Here is a 21,650-nt window from a genome sequence, read left to right as displayed (position 1 = left end):
CGACGATAGGAAACAAGGTTTGCACACCAGTCCGCGTTATCCAAAATAAAAACATGCTCCCATAGAGCCATAAAAAGATTCACATAACTGGGTGCAAACCTCGTTCCCATCGCCGTACCACATGTTTGTAAATAAAAATCGTTGGAGAACCAAAAGAAATTATTACATAATATAAGGTGAATGCCTTGAATAATAAAGTCTATTTGGTCTTGTTGGTACATTTCTGACTGCTCTAAATGAAATCTCACTGCCTCCTCTCCTCTGTTGTGGGGAATAACTGTATAAAGAGAGCTAACATCGGCCGTAACTAGTATGTAGCTCTCTTTCCAGGTCATGTCTCGTAGGGTCTGAAGTATGCTTATAGTGTCCTTAAGATGACTTGGAGTTTGTTGGACAAGGGGTTGGAGGCAGTGGTCTATATATTCCGATAGTCTACTGGAAATCGAATTGATTCCAGAGACTATCGGACGGCCTGGTGGAGCAACAGGATGTGTTCAAGCTGCTATTATCTAAAATAATCACTAAATAAATAAGCGCCTGTAATCCACACATTTGTCTTTTTCGTATCCCATGGATTCAAAGGAACTGCCATCAAGGTATGGGGGAGAATTTGGAACCCCAATTAATAGGGGCAAGCTGACAACAAGGGGAATTTTTAAGGATAGCCAACCCCATAGTCTCAGATTACCTGTAGTCGTGTTTCCCTCAGAACACCAAATCCCACGCAGCAGTTCAGTACTTACACTGAACCTGACCCAGTTAGTCCTGCTCATGCAGGCTGTTTACTGGGTCCTTCAAATGAAGAGAGGCTGAACTTCATTTGGAACGAACCCACGACAAACGCAGGAAGGCGGCCATAAAATAAAATTTAAAAAGTCCTGTAGAAAGACTGAGGTGTAAGGGGAGGAGGGAATCTTTATACCTATCAGTCTAATTAATTAATCTCATTAATTCCTGTCCTGTGACTGCTAAGGGAGGAGCTACCCATAAGTGATGCTGCCATGATTAGCCAGGAAAGCTTTATATGTTAAGAGTGTGTCCTCTTTTTTTTTCAATTTGCAAGAAGTGCAGATTTCAGTAGAAATTGACACTTTCATGAATTTACCTTGTTATACCCCCTTGACTTTCAAGCAGACAATAGGTCCTGTTATTACCTGGTTTGGTTAGCTCAGTGGAGCTGTACTCAAGAGGCAGCAATTACTTAGAGCACCTGCCTTGTAAAAAATTCTCACTTAGCTGCATTGTGAAGTCGGTGATTGGACAGTCACAGAAAGTCTGGGCGGGGTTGGAAGGGGAGGGCTTAAAACAGCTGCAAGCAAGAGAAATGCAGATTTTACAAGCTGTTTTAGATATACTCCCATGAAAAAACTATTGAATGCATGCAAGATTTTATTTAGGGTTTAATCTACTAAACAGTGAGTTTTGACAGTGGAGTGTCCTTTTAAGTGTCAAATCATTTTAGTTTTGGCTACGGTTGCATTAACTAAGTGATTTAACTTGTAAATGGCAGAATTGAGCAGTCTGACTGCAGTCAGACCAAAACCACTACATTAAGTTAATTATTTTGGTGCCTATAGTGTCCATTTAAAGACCCATTCCTGTTTGAGAATTGTGAGTTTAAGGACACTTCAGACAGGAGATGATCCATTTTGTATGTGTTATATAGAATCTATATAATTAAATAAAAATAAATGTATAATTAAATAAGAAGAATGGAACTACTGCATAAACGGATAGCAACTGCATTGTGTCTAGTACCTCCTTACTGGCCATTCACCACTTATATATTTTACAAAATATAAATTATAAAAATGAAAGTTCAGTTGCACAAATTCGTCTTTGTTACAGTAAACTGTAAACTTAGTGTAGGTTGGGATTTACGTAGTGTGCACTTTGTAAGCAAGCACAAAATGAGCAAGTATTTGAAAGTGAGTAGGACCTCCTGTGATGTCTGTTATTGGGGAGGTAGGTTTTTAGCTGTAACGATTTTTGCAAATTCCTGCAGTTATAAGGAAAATATGTGCAGGGATATACGGAATTTCCATACCCTGTGCAAGTATCATAAGTAGTTATGGTACTTGAAATGTCCCATTTAATGTTTCTAATCGTGTATAATTTGACTTGCTTTGCGAATAAGACAGACACATTTGCATATAATTTAGTTTGGTAAATTTGGAGGTTTGTTTATTTATAATTATATATTTTTTTTTCATTTTGGGTGTATTGTAAGTACGTCCGTCTTTTAGGCTCTCAGTTCCCTAACTGTTTTTACTGGCCAAATGTTACAGTGTCAAAATAACGTGGGTGGCAATAAAACATAGGGAATTCTATACTGTTATTATAAACAAGAAACGTCCGTGATTTAACTTCAGTCTCATTGAAAAGAAATGAGCAATGTTGTAATGTTTGTATTCCCTCCTAGAATTGCCCCATAATTTGACTATTCTAGCAAGAAAAACATCATTTGGGGAAAATAGAAATTTGATGCCTATTTGCTCTGTCCTGCACATTTTCCCACGGCTGGGGAGGAAGAGGCATTATTTGTGTAAGATGATCGCTTTGGGGATATTCCTCAAATCTCAGCATGGAGACACTGCGTTTTTGCTCAGCGTAGAGACTGTCTTGCTGTTTTTATGCCCTATTAAAAATACTTTTTAATCTATTTCAGGTAACAAGGTGTAGGGCAGCACATTTTCAACTGTATTAATTTTTTTGTTTGCAATTTATCCATGGGGGCAATATTTATTTATTTATAAAATAATTTACCAGGAAAGATATATTGAGATTTCTCTCGTTTTCAAGTATGTCCTGGGTCCACAACACATTGTATTGTTACATTAGCGTACAATAAAATACAAATACAATACAAATACAAAATACAAGAACAATATTAATACACAATATATACCAAATTTACCATAGAACAGGTAGGAAATATATAATCACCCATGACATGTGCATTTTGTTTTGAGGTATATAGAGAGGGATCTCTTAAAGGACTCTAGGCTTGGGGAAGATTGTAAAGTGCGCGGAACGTCGTTCCACAATTGCGATGCTCTGTAGGAGAAGGATGATCGGACTGCTTTCTTTTTGTATTGAGGTAGACTAAATAAAGTGCTTGTACGGGATCGGAGGTTATAGGAGGTGGGAAAAGCAGAGGATAGCATTTTGCTCAGGTAGGGTGGGAGTTTCCCAGAAAAGCTCTTAAACACAAGGCTGGAAAGATGAAGGGTGTGTCTGGATTCCAGCGACAGTCAGTTTAGTTCTTTTAGCATGTCACAATGGTGGGTCCTGTAATTACATTGTAGCATAAATCAGCACAAATATGTAACAGTACATCATTTATTAGTGTTGAACACTATAGCATTAGAAATGCATATGCAGATCCAGGTCCATGTCTATGAAATAGGCCCTTTGATTTCAATTTTCTTTTTTTTTTAATGTTTTGTTATTTTTTTATTTATTTTTTTAACTACTCTTCACATGCTCTTGCTTAAGTATGGAAACTTACGAGGGATGCAGGGGAACAAAACTTGTGTGGACTGGCTGACAATGAAATTAGTTAACGTAAAGCTGACTTTGCGCAATATGCAAACGATCTTGCTGCTTCAGTCTCTCTAACACTGTCTTTCTTTTACACTCACTACATATACTTCTTCTCTGTCCCAGACTGTATAACAGGAACTTCTGCCTGCTAGTAAGAAGGTTAGGAGAGGAGTGGACCAGTAAGTGCTAGGGGACAGTCCTTGGAAAGCATAGAGCTGGAGCATTATTAGACGCATTTATGCCATGCTCTTGGTTGGTCATTCTGCATGATTGGCAGGCAGCCTGACATGCATTCACGCAAGGCTGACCATCTAATTCTTAATGCAGACACACCTCTTTTTCAGCATAGTTGTCCTTTTGGGTGGTAGTGGTTACATGATCACATCAATGGCCCCCCAAAATCCTTCTTCACCTGACGCTGCTGTTAGGGGGTATGGTTTTATTTAAAAGATGAAAGCGAGAGATTAGCATAGGGTATGTGTTTTCCGATAACTATATCGGAACTTATATATAACTTGTGAGATTCCCTCCAGCAACACTTCCACCAGATCTATGACCCTTGAATTCTGTAATTAGGCCCGTTATAATTGTTAGCGCCAGGCTCAATGGGCTCTTTATTCAGCTCTGGGGAGGGGAGGCTTCTCCTATTGTTTCTCCAAGTCAAGCATGTTAAATTTTGTTGTTTAACCCCTTAAGGACACAACTTCAGGAATAAAAGGGAATCATGATGGAATATTTCTGTCATGTGTCCTTAAGGGGTTAAAGGGACACTATAGTCACCTGAACAACTTTAGATTAATGGAGCAGTTTTGGTGTATAGAACATGCCCCTGCAGCCTCACTGCTCAATCCTCTGCCATTTAGGAGTTAAATCCCTTTGTTTATGAACCCTAGTCACACCTCCCTGTATGTGACTTGCACAGCCTTCCATAAACACTTCCTGTAAAGAGAGCCCTATTTAGGCTTTCTTTATTGCAAGTTCTGTTTAATTAAGATATGTTAAGAGCCTCCTGTATGTGATTAAAGTTCAATTTAGAGACTGAGATACAATTATTTAAGGTAAATTACATCTGTTTGAGAGTGAAACCAGTTTTTTTCATGCAGGCTCTGTCAATCATAGCCAGGGGAGGTGTGGCTAGGGCTGCATAAACAGAAAAAAAAGTGATTTAACTCCTAAATGACAGTGAATTGAGCAGTGAAATTGCAGGGGAATGATCTATACACTAACACTGCTTTATTTAGCTAAAGTAATTTAGGTGACTATAGTGTTCCTTTAATTTACATGCATACATTATGAACCAGTTGCACAATGATGTGTAAAATGTTGGCATTTATAAATAATTACAACAATAGCAAAATGGGTGGATGAAGTAGCAGGAGAAGAGAACATTTTAGGAGAACTAACAGAGTTATTCACTAAAGTGAGAATGGCTGGGAATTCAAAGGGAATTTCAAATTTAAAGGGACACTATAGTCATCAGAACAACTACCGCTTAATGTAGTTGTTCTGGTGTCTACATCCTGTTCCTGTAAGTCTTTTAATGTAAACACTGCCTAGGAACACCTCTAGTGGCAGTCACTCAGACGGCCACCACAGGTGCTTTCCAAGTCAGTATTTTGTGCAGCACTGTTGTTCAGCGTCTCCACGCTCTGCATGGAGATGCTGAATCCTCCCCAGAGAGATGCTATGGGAAAGCATTCTATTGGCTGAGATCATCAAGTGTGATGATCTCAGCCAATGGCAAGAGCGGGGACAGAGCCAGCCGCAAATTGACCCACTCAGCACTGGAAAAAAGGTAAATAACCACACTTTTTAAGCTTCTGACAGAAGGACAATCACCTAAACGGCAACCTTAGACCTTTTACGTCAGGAATACATGTTTGTATTCCTTACACTGTAGTGTTCCTTTTAGGTCAAAGTAGCTGAACTGTCAGCATAGCTGAGGAAAAATTTTTCCAGTCTGGCTATTTTACAATGAATTTGGACTATCCACGCCTATCGCTTTTGGTTTTTTGGCTCTCAATTTGAATTTCACTTTGAATTCACTTTAGTGAATAATCCTGTCACTCTAGATCCCAGAGATTATTATTTTCCTTTTATCGATATGAAACAATTTGCAGAAACAGGAAAAAGCTCAGTAGAAAATAAATAAATATATTTGCAGAAAAAGTAGGAGAACGTTAAAATAATTTACTCAAAAGAATTCACACTACCTAGTGTTTGTTCTTTGGCAAAACCACGCACTTTGACATAGTGGAACAAATGTGCTGTAAAACATCAAAAGAAATGTAACTGCTCCTCTTTGATAGAACATAAGTATAAAAGTCTATTCCACACCTCATTTGAAATCTAGAAAGAGAAATCGCAATAGTGCTATTCTTTTATCATTTTCTTCTGTTTGAAGTAGAAAGACAAGGAATGCAGAGAGTGTATTCTTAATTCTATTATTCTGTCTCAGTCGATTAGCTTTTTTTTTTTTTTTTAAAGCATCCATTTTTAAGGCTTAGTCCAATGTCAAAAGTGCATTATTAGAAGAAATTTCTAACTAAAGATTAGACCAATCAGTTCTTTAGTCATTTAAAGGGCACACCAAGGATCCACATGTTGGAAGCAGCATATAGATTTGTGGTTAATGTTGCTATGTTTTTATTTTGTTTAGTTTTTTACTACTTAGTTTTCTTTCATGTTTCAAAATAAAAAAAATCAAGGTGGTATATGAACTTCGTCATTATGACATCACTTGATTTCTTTACAAGGTGATTTTGGTTTTTGTGGGGATTTTTTTTTTTATTAAACATGCCTGCAAAAGGTGGAGGCGGGGGGGACGCACTGGGATGGAAGGGAAAGATATCTACCCCTTGCAAGCACTCTGCCTGCAAGGGGAAGAATCTTACATCCGTTGTCAGCATGCAGTGCATGCTAATAACAGATGCAAACTATGCACAGAATTAACATTAGCAGCCCGGAACATGCCAATGCCATTTGTACTGAAGACTCAACTAGACCCCAGCCCACAAGTGCAAATAACTCAATATGTGAAGTGTTTCTGCCTTTGGGTTTATCTATCTGCTAATTGTTTAGTATTCTAAAAAGGGTCCTAACTGTAGTGTGACATCGGAGCTACCAGTGACATCTAAGTAGGAGACTGGGTGTCTACTATTGCGTAACAATCTGCATGTTATGTAATGTAACTATGGATGGAATCATGAGGGTTCTATTCCATTATACCTGTTGTGACAAATGCTGTTTTCCACAGATGTTTGCCACGGACTCCTGGAGGAGTGTGGAAGCTGGCCTTCTGCCCACCGACTATGGGCCAGGTCAGCGACTGTAAATATCCATATTTTATTCTCCTGGTTCAGCACTTTCCATTCGTGTTCATAGAACCGAACGCTAGCTCCCTGTCAGCCGTTTGCTTGGACCAAAACTGAGAATAAACTTCCGGGGGACTTAGCTGCGAATGCCTTGGAACTAATTTGGTCATGAAGACTTCACAGTTCCCGGTCGGTTCCCAGCGGTCCTTAGCTGCGATTCTATGGAACTATTATGGGCATGAAGACTTCGCAGTTCCCCGTTGGTCTCCAGCAGCACTTAGCCGCGATTCTATGGAACTATTTTGGGCATAGGATCATGCGTGCGGTCAGTCAAATTATGACTTCCAGGAAAATCCTGAACTGATATGTTGGTCCCCCAGATCGGGGCTATCAGGGGATGTAACTTTTAGGGGGTTTTATGTATTTTAAGGTACTTTTTGGGTGTTTGGGAAATGTGTGTTTTTTGTGCCTGCAGATAAATGAGTTTAATACAGTGCTTGACTCAATTATCTCCCAGGCACAGGGGAGTGATTATCTTGTTTTGTATGGGAGTATCCTGGACCTCAGAGCCAATGTAATCGTGTGTATGTTTTTACTGTAGTCTACTCTCAGGTCCAGGGGGGAGGGCTCCTTGCATGGGGACATGCAAATAAGGCCAGTTGTGGCTGCCAATAAAAGTATTCCAGCTTGTACTCCCAGAACAATTTCGTCTGGTTACTGGGAGGGGAAAGGGCTACTCTTTAATCACTGTTCCAGTGTGGAGGATTCAACGGGAAAAGTCCTTGTAAGGACTGAGTGTCGTCCAGTGACTGGGGGTGTCTTGCGTGAATTCCCCATTCGGCTCCAAAAGGGAGCGGTTCCAGGACTCTAGTCAAGCCACGGCGACTGTGGGCAGAAGTGCTGCGGTTTGTCCCCTGTTCTAGCTATGAAGCGGTCCTTGGCGGAGGTACCGAGCCAGGGGTTTAGGGGGCTCCATTACACTTGTTATATAGGCTCTCTCTGTAACTGTGACACGCCAATCTCAAAGGTACAATGCCAGAATAAGTAGGCCTTAGATTCCATGGTCCCACTGTCCATATCAGTATTTATGTGCAACTGTATGTGTTAGTGTTTGCATCTGTGTGTCTGTGTATCTGCATGTGTGTCAGTGTTTGTATCTGTTTGTTTTCATGTGTGCCAGTGTGTGTATCTGTGTATCTGCATGTGTGTCAGTGTGTATCTGCATGTGTGTCAATGTTTGTATCTTTGTGTCAATGTATCTGCATGTGTGTCAGTGTGTGTTCCTGTATCTCTGTATATGTGTGTCTGTACATCTGTGTCAGTGTTTGTATCTGTGTGTCTATATGTGTATCTGTGTTTGTTTTTGTGTCACTGTTCGTATCTGTGTGATTTTGTGTGCCTCTATCTGTATGTATAATAGTGTTTTTGTGTTGGTTTGCCTGTGCATCTGTATCGATAGTGTCTGTATCTGTATGTCTGTCAGTGTTTGCATCTGTGTCAGTGTGTGTGGCTGTGTGTCCATGTATCTGCATGTGCCTCAGTGTGTCTCTCTGCACTGTGAGAAACAGAGAGAGACTGGGGCAGAGGAGAAGCAGGGGAGCCTGGGGCAGAGAAAAAAGGAAGATAAGAAAAAATTATAAATTTGAAATAACAGCAACTATATTAATAACAAACATTTCGCTAATATGAGGGGTGCAATTTATGGAAATGGGCTGCCAAGGAATACTCAAGGGAAAAAGGTTGGAAACCACTGTATTATGGCTTAAAATACCATGTCCTAGGCCTACTAGCCAGGCCTTAAAATGTACTTGCTACTGCAGGCCTAGAGGGTTCATGGCATATGGAATTTCTATTCGGCTACACCGCTACACTGTTACTTGCCAATGGCTATTGGCAACTATACATTTTTGTCCTGAATATATTATTTCCAGTATGTCGTTAGGTGCTACCAGTAAAAGCTGGAAAAAAAATGTTAACTATGTGTTATAACTAATGGAAGGTGTTAGAAAATAGAGAAACGTTATAGCACAACCGTAAATATTGCAAAACATTTTCATTTTACATACAAAGTTTATAAAAGTAACAGTCAGATGAAGATTCATTTTTTTTATTTTACTTTATTATGACCTTTTCTTCCTAACTTTAAGTAACCTTATTGTATAAGTCAGTGGATTGAATTGCACTACTAATCAGTAGCTCATAAATCAGAGATTTTCTTTTATAACCCGTTGACAGTTTCACGGTCCTAATCTCATACTCATTTTTACTGCTTGTTACTATATAGGAATTTTTGCTTTGCATTAGAGGATTTACATTTATTTACCTTTTAGCAATACATTTTTTTTTAACATTTCTTGTTAACCTTCTATGAGCAGATATTGTAAAATGTTACCAATCTCATTTAGTGGTCATGGCCTGACTACATTAAAGAGAACCTGTAGGCACTTACCTTGGTCTACAGTTCCCTGCTGCGATCCAACCCATGCTCCTCCACGATCTGTCCCTACTCCGCCTTCATCAATCACTGATTTGCCCTGCTTGAGGACAGTTCCCCAAGTAGGGCAAACCTCCACAGTGAGGACGACATGCTGTCTCCGCGCCTGCATCTAAATGGAGTGTTGTCACGTCATGCCACTACATTCCTATACTCCATAGCTGGCGCTGTGTTTGCTATGGATGGAGAGAAAAAGGACATCCGGTGGGAGGTGTCTTCTGCTCTCCTTGTCAATCAATTCCTCGGTAGTGAGTACCTGCCATCGAATGGAGAGACAAATAAGAGAAATACCTATTTTAAAATAGGTTTTTCTACCAATCTATATATTTGCTAGCAAAACTGTTAGCACAATGTATAGATTACATTTTATGCTCTTTTTTTTAAGCGCTACAGTTGCTTTTGACAGTACAGTGCCCTTTAATGTTGCTTGTTGGTATTATCTTTTTTTTTTTCAATGTCTCGTTTTTATTAGTTTTTGCGTGATATAGAAAAATACAGGGGTACAGAAGGGAAGAAGGGGATGGGGGAACATTTCATCGACATGAACACGGACATTGGTGAGTTTTGCTGGCATAGACTGAAATTGTCACAACACATAAACTTTCGAACATTCAAGAGTCAACATCTGGTAACACCTTTAAGCATAACAGGGTCTGATAGAGGCTTACAGAGTCTAACAGCAGGGGTTGGAAGCGACTATACCCTTGACCTGCGTAAGTTTGTGTTCAAAGTGTCCCTCACGACAGTTGTCGGCTGGGGTGGAAGTGCAATGGTCATCTATCGAGCGGTCGTGGTGTTCGGGCATGTGGTGTTGCGAGTCTCATTGTCTATATCCTGACTATTTTTCCAGCTTTGCCAGAAGCGTGTGTGTTTGACCTCTTGCCCTTTAAGCCTATACGCTAATCGTTCATACTCAGAGGTCGAGTGGACCCTATTCCTCACCTCCTGGATATGTGGGGGGATGTGTTTTTCCATCTGCCAGTTATGCTGGTTTTAGCAGCCATTAGGAGGTGGCAGATAACCACCTTGTGTGGCGAGGCCAGCAGCCCAGCATATATGTGTAGGAGGCAGCATTTAGGGCGGTGGGGGACAGTAACTGCAGTGACATTCAAAATTAGATCTCTGACTTGCTGCCAATAGCGTGTTAGTTTGGGGCAGTCCCAGAATATATGCAGCAATTTGCCCTCCCCGTCACCACATCTCCAGCATGACTGTGTTGCTAAGTGGTACATCTGGGCTAGTCGTGCGGGAACTAAATACCATCTCATCAGAAGTTTGCAGTATGCCTCCCCGTGGGCTAGATTGTGGGAGGATGATCGCGTGGTTTGCAATGAATGAGGTATCTAGGTCACGTTCCCATAATAGCATGTAGGGGTGTTTTTTGGAGCTGTCAGCATCGTTAATCGCGTTGTAGCACAGGGATAGTGATTTCTGTGTTTGACGGGTGGATATACACTGCCGGCTGAAAGCCGTCAGTTGTTCTGCTTCGCAGTGTTGTAGCCTCAAAGAAGTTAGGATATGTTTAATTCGTAAGTAGGTGAATATTTCTTTGGAGGGTAGGGCATATTCTGTGATTAGCTCAGGAAAATGTTTTATGCCCTGTGGTGTGATCAGGGATCCTATGGAAGCGATCCCACTATCTGTCCACGCTTTCAGTGGTAGGTCGCTAGTTAGATCGTGTAGCCGGGAAAAGGGTGCAAAGAAAAGTGGGTGTGCATGTCCCATCAGGACTTCTGCCCATCTCCTCCAACTAGTAAGTAAGAAGTTGGTGTTGGGAAGGCCGATTGAGGGGAACTTTTTGAGGCCCACAGGTTTTTGCTTATCGTGTCAGGGTATATGCAGGCATTTTCCAGTGGTGGCTTTGGGCGTGTCAGGACTTCTAGACCCTGTGCTAATACTGAAGCTTTGTAGTAGGCTTTTATGTTGGGGGCACCTAGCCCCCCTTTTGTAGATGGGAGCCATGTTAGTCTGCGTGCGATTCTGTTTTTTTTTTCTTCCAAATGTACGAGTTGAACACAGATTGAAATTTCTTAAGTATTGTATCTGGTAGGGCTATGGATAAGGTGCGGAACAGGTATAGGACGTGTGGTAGGGCCATCATCTTGACTGTCTGTACCCGTCCCAACCAAGAAATTTCTAGTGGCTGCCATTTCTCCAGTTGAGTTTGCAGTTTGTGTGTTAGAGGACGGTGGTTTTCTTGTGTAAGTTTGGAATAAGAGGCGGTCAGGTTGACCCCCAAATACTTCAGGGATGTGTTTCTCCAATCAAAGGGGTACCTGTCCTTCAACGTTTGTATTATCGCACCGGGTAAGTTAATTGGGAGCACTTGGGTTTTGTTGGTATTATTCTTATAGTAGGATACACAGCCATATTGGGTCAGTAAAGCCATCAGTGCCGGAATTTATTTGTCTGGTTGTGTGAGAAATAATATGACATCGTCTGCGAATAAGGCTAGTTTTTGTGTGCCAGCAGATGTATTAAGGCCCAGTATCCCTGTGTGGTTTTTGATGTGGTAGATCAGCGGTTCTAGGCATAGGATGAATAGTAGAGGTGACAGTGGACACCCCTGTCGTGTTCCATTACTAATTTCGAAAGGCTCAGATAGGAACCCTGTGTTGAAAATTTTGGCATACGGGGCTCGGTACAGTGCCATGATTCCTCCCAAGAATGAGGGCGGAAATCCCATTCGTAGCAGGGTAGCTTTCAGGTATTCCCAATTTAGACGATCGAACGCCTTTTCAGCGTCGAGCCCTAGGACCACTCCCTTTTGGGGCGTAGTGCTTGCCCAACTGATCAAATTCATGCAATGCCTGGTATTGTCTCCTGCCTACCTTCCGGGGACAAACCCTGTTGTTCGACCGAGACTATGTCTGTGAGGAGGGGCTTAATACGGGATGCGAGGAGTTTGGCATAAAGTTTGACATCAGCATTAAGCAGCGAGATTGGCCTTAAGTTTTCACATTTTGAGGGAGGTTTGCCCAGTTTGGGGAGCGTTACTACATGTGCCTCTAACATTTCCCTTGGCATATCCCCAGTGTCTTTAATGGTGTTGAACAATTTAGTGAGGAAAGGGGACAGGATTCGTACTAGTTTAAGGTAGTAGTAGTTTGAAAATCCGTCTGGTCCAGGGGCCTTATGTTTCGGAAGGGACAGTATGGCCTTCGAAACCTCTTCTTCCGTAAACGGGCTGTCAAGCGCCTCTCTTTGTGCTTGTGATAGGTCCAGAAGTTCGGTATTGTCAAGAAACTCTTTTATGGAATCTTGTGTCAGTTGGGGCGTCGAGGGGTCGTCTTTTAGGTTATATAATTTTGTATAGTAGGTGGCCAGTGTATTTACTATATCAGTTGGATTATAGATTTTTATATTTTGTGGCGATTCTATATATGGGATTTTCGACTGTAGTCTTGCCCTGTGTGTAGTGTGTCAGCCGTAGGGCCCTCATTCTTCTCTCTATGACCTGTAGCAAGAGTGTGTTCAGGTCTTTCTGAGTGCGAGCGATGAGTTTTGTTAGTTTTGCGGATGGGTTAGTTTTATTCTTCTCTTCTAGGTCTGTGAGTTCTAGGGTTAAGCGAACCGTTTCTTCATTATGTCTCCTCTTTTTGCGGGAACCTAGTTGTATCAGTACCCCCCTGACTACTGTCTTGTGTGCTGCCCATTGGGATTGTATGGTAACGTCTTCAGTCGCGTTTTCTCTAAAATAACCAGTCGCAGTCTGAAGGATTTTTTGAAGCGATACATGGTCGTCCAGAAATTCCTCATTTAGTCTCCATTTCCCCCTCCCTCTAGCCGGGTATAAGCTATTGAAAGTTACCGTGACCGGGGCATGGTCTGACCATGTCCGTAGTCCTATATCTACATCTTCTATGTTTGTGAGGGTGAGCTTGTCTACCATGATCAGGTCAATGCGTGAGTGTGTCGTGAAAAGTACGTATAATCTCTGCCCGATGGGTATTGCGCCAGGTGTCGTATAAATCTAGTTCAAATGCTAAGGTGGTCAGTGTTCTGCTGAGCGCACATGCGGCAGCTGTGGGGTTTCTGTTATGATCGCGTTTGATGTCTAACTTGGGGTCTAGGCTGCAGTTAAAGTCCCCCCCAATAATGACGTGGCCTTGTTTCATTGCGTCTATCTTTTTGAGTGCTTTCCGGAGGAAGGCCATTTGTCCTTCATTAGGGGCATAAAGGGACGCTATTGTCACAGTAATGCCGTTTAGTGTGCCCAGCAGGATTAGGAGGCATCCTACAGTATCGACATATTGTGAACTAGGCTGGAATACCCAGTCAGAGTGGAAAAGTATTGAGACCCCTTTTGTTTTGTTCGGGGAATACGCGTGAAAGGCTTGAGGGTATCTTTTGGTGTGTATTTTTGGTGGTTTTTGGGTGCAGAGGTGGGTCTCTTGGAAGCAGATGACTGCAGCCTGGGATTTGTACATGTCTCTAATTGCTAGGCTACGTTTATGCGGGCTATTCAAGCCTTTAACGTTCAGGGAGAAGACCTTAAATATAGGATGTGCCATGTATGATCGTGTGTTTTTGTCTGCATGAACCCACTCGGGGATTTTCTCGCTTAAGGGTGAATTGTAGGCCCTTTGTGGCTCTCTTGTGGGTCAGCGTGGTCCTATCCACCTTATATTTTAGCTGCATAGGCAGCTGTGCGGACGCTATTGGAATCCTTGGAATGGGTTTATGTGCTCTATGCCCTTGCTTATTGTACTTCCAGCGTTTCGGAGTCATTAGTGCTGCATGTCGAAGGGGAGAGAGGGGGAGGGGAAGTAACAGGGAATACCACAGAACTTGGGATATAAACGTACCACCTTTGCGTCTAGCAGAGTTTAATGCCGAGTCATTTGTGAGGACCATCCTCACACTAGACCGGTTCGTGAGGTGTGGAGTGTCTCCCACCAGTATATGGCCCATGTTGTCATCACATTGCCCTGTCATCCTTGAGAAAGAGAAAGAGATCGGCCACGTCCACTGTGATTGGTGGCATGGATACCAGTAGGGGCTAACCTACTCACGGTCATTAAATCCTATTCTGAATCATGCTTAATAGCCTCCCACAGTTGCCTGCTTGGCCGCCGGGGTCCCCCTCGACCTTGGTCTTAATGATGCCTGTTAAAAGAAAGAGCTGTAGGCCCCTCGGTGTGTCGGGTTTTTGGGTGATAACCTCTAGCAAAAAAGTGTTTTTCCCTAATTGATGTATTTTTTTTTTTTTCTTCGAGATGGCTGTCTGCTTAACTGCATGTGTAGCTCATGTGCTATCCTCGCCGCCTGGCAACCCTCGGCACGTGTGGCGACTTATTGCTTAGGGGCTATGCTTAGTGTGGTTTTAGGTGTTAGTTTAAGTGTGAGTTAGGATGGAAGCGGGGTCACAGAACGACCCAACTTCTCGGACAAGTCCGTTAGGCCTTCCACCGGGCCCCTCATCAGTCAGTCGATCTCCCGAGTCATTAGTCAACCCAGTGGCTCTCTTGCGTTACTGGGGATCCCCCTGTGAGCACCCCTCTTTCGGAGTCCCGGGTCGCCCCTTTCCCCAACCTTCTCAGGTTGCCCCATTGGTTTGTGACATTCCCACATTAATTGAGTCCCAGTTGACGGGTTGCAGTCTGAACATATAAACAATAAGCATAGTAAATAACTGTTAACATATCAGCGTCGATGGGGGGGTGGATGAGATCCACGGATCATGGGTCATTAAGTATTAAACAGCTTGCTTGCCGTATTAGGGTCACCTCACGCCGCCTGTCCCCCGGGTGCAACGCTATGCCAGTGCCGCTCAGATCTCGCACATCCGGGGGGCTGGGCGCGCTGTGATGTGAGGGACACCACCTTCCAAATGTGGTTTATGCGCTTACGGCTCATTTGGGACTGGGAAGCCAAGCCGCCAATAGCCGGTTCGAAACTGACCGTAGAGCATGTATAAACCTCAAGCAGTCCCCCCATCAATTTACCCTTATGATAATCTATCACCTTGTGCACACCCTTAACATTCGTACTCTGTACTCTTCACCCAACACTGCCTAAGGTTACCCAGTAAAGCATAAATTATAACGATACAGTTGTGATACTCAATGTTTGGACGTCGGGAGGCCCCAGGCGAACCACAATCTAGTCCTGTGTAGTAGGCTCTTTATCGGCCCCTGCCATTCTCCACTCCGGCACCATTTTCGGCGGGGAATTGCGTTTAGGGAATGCCTGGCCTTGAGCGTGATGTAGGCCCCACTCTTTCAGTCTCGCCATTCCCACCTTCGGCTCCAGAATCGGCACAGACCTTCCCCGGTACCACACCAGAAGCTTTGTTGGATACCCCCACCGATAAGGGAAATTGTTGTTTCTCAGGGTTTTGGTGACATCCACGAATTCCCTCCTTTTCGCCATCGTTGCCGCTGAAAGGTCGGCGTAGATCTGGATGTGCTGATAAGGGTCAGGCAGGCTGGTAAGTTTCCATGCTGCATTTAGAAGTTGTTCTTTGGTGCTGTAATGATGGAAATGAGCAATGGTGTCCTTAGGCGTGTCAGCGGTGAAGCGTGCCGGTCTTGGTAACCTGTGCACTCGGTCAAGCTCCCAAGCAGAGTCATCAATATTCGGGACCAGTGTCTTGCAGAGGGTTTTAAGATATAGTGGGAGTGCCTCAGCGCTAATGGAGTTGCTGATGCCTCTGAATCTTAAATTGTTGCGGCATGACCGGTCTTCTATGTCCGCCAGTTTGTGTTTTAGGGCCGTTTGGTCCTCTTCGAGCCTCTGCAGCTTATCGACCACGTCGTTATGAGCTGCACATAGCTCTTCTGCCTTGGTTTCCAAGTGGCTGGTGCGGCCGCCCAGGTCCACAATTTATTTTTTCAATTCATTGGTAAGTTGGCGAAAGTCGGAACGTAGGGACGTTTTTAAGTCCTGGAGCACGGAATGTAGGCTTTTGTTCATGACCGGTACATCGTCTGGCGCCTGCGGATCACTGTCCAAATCAATATGGCACTCCGGCGATGGCGGTAGATCCACATGGCCGTCGCCATCTTGTGTCAATTTCACGCGGTCTTTTTTACCCTGGCGTACCGGATCAGTGAGCTTGGTTTGCTTCAATGGTGCCATGAGGTTGTCGGAAGGCAACCCTGTTGATTTCAGCGATGTGTCGAGGATTTTCGCAGCTCAATTGCCGCTTTGGGCCTGGTGAGGTACGGAGCGATCACAACATGCGACTGTTCCGTTCGGCGGTTAGCCACGCCCCCCCCCGTTGGTATTATCTTGATGAGAAAAAAAACAAAAAAATGATACCTCCTTCCATGCAGTATAATAATTACAAACTCAATTACTCCTTAATATACAGTACAGAGATACTCATACAATACACTGAGCTGAGCATATTACAGAGATGCTCCTACAATAAAATAAGATGGGCACAACATAAAGATATCTATAAAATAAATAGAACTGAGTACAATAAAGAGATAACCATAGCACAAATATACATATTAAACAAGGTTTAATGTAGTGTACAAAACATTCTAAATATACCTGTAGATATAAGGAGCTAAAAAATAAACAAGAACAGATATATTATGCTATATATCTGTATAAATTAATATTTGGAAGGTGTTTACTTCAGCAAATTTAAACTCACATTTTTCTGAGCCTTACTATGTCGGCTCAAGTAAAACTGCATGGGTTAAGGGATCCCCAACCAACTGGAAGAACATGATTCCTCAGGTCCTCAAGAGAGTATGAAAGCACCAACATTAAGGCAATATACAACTATTTATTGAAATAAAATAACAATATCTTACATGTAAGTAAGTAAAAAGCTTCTCAAACCAGCAAACATCAGGAAGCACACTAAAATGAATGCTAAATACAGTAACAAATTTCGAGTGTTAGTGTATACTAAACAATGCTTACTACTACACATATATAGCCCATTCAAATAACCAATTTTTGTGCCATTCGACACACTTCAGGGATCTTATTGACCTCCAATGTCATTTCCTGTGCAACTGGACCTCCGATATTCAGCTCCTTATTGATGATATCTCTCCTGCTGGCCAGATGTAGGTCTAAGACTGGTATCCCTTTCATAGAAAACCCTGCCGCTAGTACATTAGCATGAGAGCCGTAGGATACATAGAAGGGAGTCATGGGTAGTGTTGTTTCTGGCAAATTCTGCCCAAGAAAATAGGTCAGACCAGATCTTATGAGTGCTAGAAATAAAGCAACGTGAGTACACCTCCAGGGATTGGTTGGTTCTTTCCACTGCCCTGTTTGTGAATGGTAGGAAGATGAAACAATAAGTCTTTCCCTACAGAAAGTTCTCCAAAATCTTGGCACAAACTTTGTAACCTATCAGACACCATTTTTTTGTGGGATACAATGGGCCACCATAGACCAACGGAATAACTCCTTGCTGAAGAGTTTGGCAATTCTTTAGAGGAATAACATAAACAATTTTATTAAAACGGTCTGTAATCATTAAAATTGCATTATAGCCTCACAGTGGAAAGAGGTCAACTATAAAATCCATGGCTAAATGGGACCATGGAGCCTCTAGTGTTGGAAGGAGTTGTAGCAGACCACACGGTAATCGATGAGCAGTCTTCATCATTGCATATTTAGTGCATGCCTTAACATAATCTTGTACATCGTTTTTAAGACAAGGCCCCCAAAACCTTCATGTAATAGCGGAAGTGTATTTGTGCATAACAGGATATCCAGCAGTATAGACAAAGTATCTCTTTCCTTTTGGAACTAGGAATAAATAAGGTATCTTGGAGTTTTTCAAGAGGTGCTGGAACCTGAGCTACCAGAATAGTGTCCATTAAAGGTGAAAGTAACGTTGTAGTGACAATGCAGTCTGGAGGTACAAAAGGAGAGACTTCTTGCACATGATTCTCTTCTGTATCAAGTTCTTGTGGGCTGTTATAATTATCAATGGAACCTTCTAAAATATGTCTCCAGGGGGGCAGGGCCGGACCGCCATGCTGAACGGTCGCACAAAAGAGCAGCTCCTGCAATATCGTATATTATCAGCCTATAAACGCTGATTAAAAACCAACCTGAAGACTGGCAGCTGTGGCCTGTTGTAAGAAGGCACTCTGGTACCGAGGTGAGGCTTGCCAAGGTGTTTTAGTCCCTTGGAGGGGAGCTCCTTGTCACCTAAGATGAGGACTACTCGGGCGGTGAGTGGGGTGGACGGCCGCTGCCCTGCTATCCTGCCTACCAGTTCCTTGTCAGAAGCACGAGGCGAAGTTGAGCTGGCCATGACCCCCCACCCCCTCTGGACCGGTGGCTTGCAATTCATCATGGCTTACTGGATTAATCTTTAGGGGAGAAGATTCATGTCTCGACTAATTCCTTAGACAATGTAATGTTCATACTACCAGGACCTCCCTGATAGATTCAACTATAGAAGAGCCAGTTTCCCTGTATAATGTCTACCAACATCTTACTATAGAAGTTCATGTCATGGTATTTTGATTATCATTTTAATTCTCTCTCAATGTATACTGCAAATTGCTTTGAAAATATGGCGCATATGTATGCAAGAGGTTTTTTTTCTGCCATCAAGTTAAAACTGAATTAAAATCAAATACTGTGGGGAAAAACAGCTATTGTCTAAGGATGGCCCAAATAACATAAAAAAATATATATGAGTGGATGGTGCCCTTTGGCGCGGATCTTTATCAAGTGTATTAGTCACAAAATCCATGTTAAATCAAATTGGTGCACTATGAACGAATGTCTAATCTGTGAACTTTTCCTGAAAAGTTGCTAGAGTTCTCAGCTCCTGTATGGCATCTCATGTTATGAATTAATCCTGTGTTCATCCCATCTTGGAATGACCTCATGAGCAGGAAAGTATGTCTGTTACATCACCCACGCAGTGCACAGGAAGCACAATTAGGGATTGACTGTTACATCTACTCCCTCCATTCTCTCTGCTCTCAGCCTTCACTTCAAAACATCCACAGCAAGAAACACACTCTCTTTCATAACAATGGACACATTGTGTCACGTTCCCCTCCCTGGCACTCGGCAGTGTGTAACTTGGTGTATTCATGTGTTTTGGACTAGTGCCTAGTGAACACTAAGGCAATGGAGCATTTATGATGTGTCTTGAAGCTGATAGGCTTTCATATCCCTACAGAGTTGTTTTATTGAGATAGGAGTGTTCTGTGTTATCCAAGTGAAAAGATATGGTTAGATGAACTTTTGTGATTAACAAATCATAAAAAAGTGTAAAGTGGATAGTTTTAATGGTTAACTGAGAAGACAATAAATTTTAGCTTGGATGATACGAAGTTCCCTTTCTGAGGCATGATTTATATAGATCGCTGTGAATATATATATATATAATACATGTTATATTATTATTTATAAAGCACCAGCAAATTCCGTAGCGCTGTACAATGGGTGGACTAACAGACACGTATTTGTAACAAGACAAGTTGGATGCACAGGAATGGAGGGATTGAGGGCCCTGCTCAATAAACTTACATGCTAGAGGGAGTGGGGTATAGTGACACAAAGAGTAAAGGTAAGGTAGAAAAGTAGATTGCTAGAAAAGTATTCACTGATGGCTTAGTAGGTTATTTTTGACAGTTACAGGAAAGGAATCAGGGTGTGGGGAGGGAAAGCTGTTCACAGTTTTATTATTATTATTATTTATACAGTGCAGCACTTTACACTGGTTGGACTAACAAACATGTAATTGTAACCAGACTTACATGCTAGAGGGAGTGGGGTAAAGTGACACAAAAGATAAGGATAGCATTAGAGAAGATGATTGGTAGAATAGTACTTGCTGAAGGTTTTTTTAATGACGGTCGAGGAGAGGAATCAATTGGGAGCTATTAAAAGTTTAATTGATAAAATTTTATGAAGAAGTGAGTTTTTAATGATTTTTTTGAAGGAGTGGAGACTGGGTGAGAGTTTAATAGAGAAGGGAAGAGAGTTTTACAGGAATGGTGCAGTCCTAGAGAAATCTTTAAGGCGAGCATTAGAGGTGGGAGTACGAACAGAGGATAGACATAGATCTTTGGCAGAGCGTAGGGGCCTAGACAGGACATACTTGTGTATTAGTGAGGATAGATAGGTGAGAGCAACATTATGTAGAGATTTGAAAGCAAGCACCAGAATCTTAAATTGAGCCCTATATCTTATGGGAAGCCAATGTAGGGACTGACAGAGGGGTGAGGCGTGGGCAGATAGGAAGATTAGCCTCACCGCCGCATTCATTATATATTGTAACTGGGCAAGATGTGCACATAAGACCACTAAAAAGGGGATTGCATGAGTCAAGGTGAGAGAGAAAAATGGCATGGACCAGCACCTTAGCCACATCTAGCGTTAAATAGTGGCGGATGCGCTCAATACTTTTGAGATGGAAGCGGCAGGATTTGGCTATTGACTGGACATGAGAGGTGCAGGAGATGTCGGTGTCAAAGAGAACACCTATTCAGCAAGCCTGCGAGGTAGAGGTGATGGTAGCATCGTTGATTTTGAAGGGAAACCGACACGAGAGTAGCTTCTCTTGAGGGCGGTGAGATCAGAAGTTCTGTTTTGGACAGGTGGAGTTTAAGGAAGTTAGCAGCCATCCAGTTGGAGATCGCAGAGAGGCAGTCAAAGACATGGAGATAGATCAGGAGAGGACAGGTAGATTTGCGTGTCATCCACATAAAAAGGATAATGGAAGCCAAAGGCTGGTGAGTTTACCAAGGGACACAGTATAGATTGAGAACAGTAGGGGACCAAGGATATAACCTTTGGGTTCATCAACAGAGAGGGGTTGGGGAGAAGAGGCAGACCCAGAAAAAGAAACACTGCAAGAGAGCTGGGAGAGGTAGGTAGAGCACCAGGAGAGAACAGTATCCCATAGACCGAGATTAATGAGTATGATAAGCTGTTGATGATCAACAGTGTCAAAAGCAGCAGAAAGGTCAAGGAGAATGTGGATAGAATAATGACCACAAGATTTAGCAGCGATTAAATCGTTGGATACTATGGTCATAGCCTTTTTGACAGAGTGACGAGTGCGGAATCCAGACTTAAGTGGGTCAAGCAGAGAGCTGAATTTGAGGAAGTCTGTCAATCTCGCATACACAACTCTTTCAAGGATCTTGGAGGCAAATGGCTGTAACGAGATAGGGTGGTATATGGATGGGGAGTTGGGGTCAAAGTTGAGCTCTTTCAGAATCGGGGTTACATTTGCATGTTTGGAGAATGAAGGAAATGTGCCAGAGGAAAGGGAAAGTTTGAAAATTTTAGTGAGAGGGAGAGCAAGAGAAGGAGATAGAGTGTGGATATGAGGAGAG

The 21,650-nt window shown here is 42.5% G+C and overlaps 1 protein-coding gene across 1 annotated transcript in view; it reads right to left on the bottom strand.

Moving 5' to 3' along the window:
• Positions 1-5,457: 5,457 nt before the first annotated feature.
• The window catches only part of LOC134585477 (C-C motif chemokine 20-like), a 194,663-nt gene continuing 178,470 nt past the window's right edge, over positions 5,458-21,650 (bottom strand). Inside the window, exon 5 of the transcript XR_010086523.1 lies at positions 5,458-5,485. The gene's annotated coding sequence lies outside the window, so the exon portion shown is untranslated. The remainder of the gene's footprint in view (positions 5,486-21,650) is intronic.

Source organism: Pelobates fuscus, chromosome 2, assembly GCF_036172605.1.
Source record: "Pelobates fuscus isolate aPelFus1 chromosome 2, aPelFus1.pri, whole genome shotgun sequence".
Lineage (NCBI taxonomy): Eukaryota > Metazoa > Chordata > Amphibia > Anura > Pelobatidae > Pelobates > Pelobates fuscus.
This window is presented reverse-complemented; position numbering and strand designations above follow the sequence as displayed.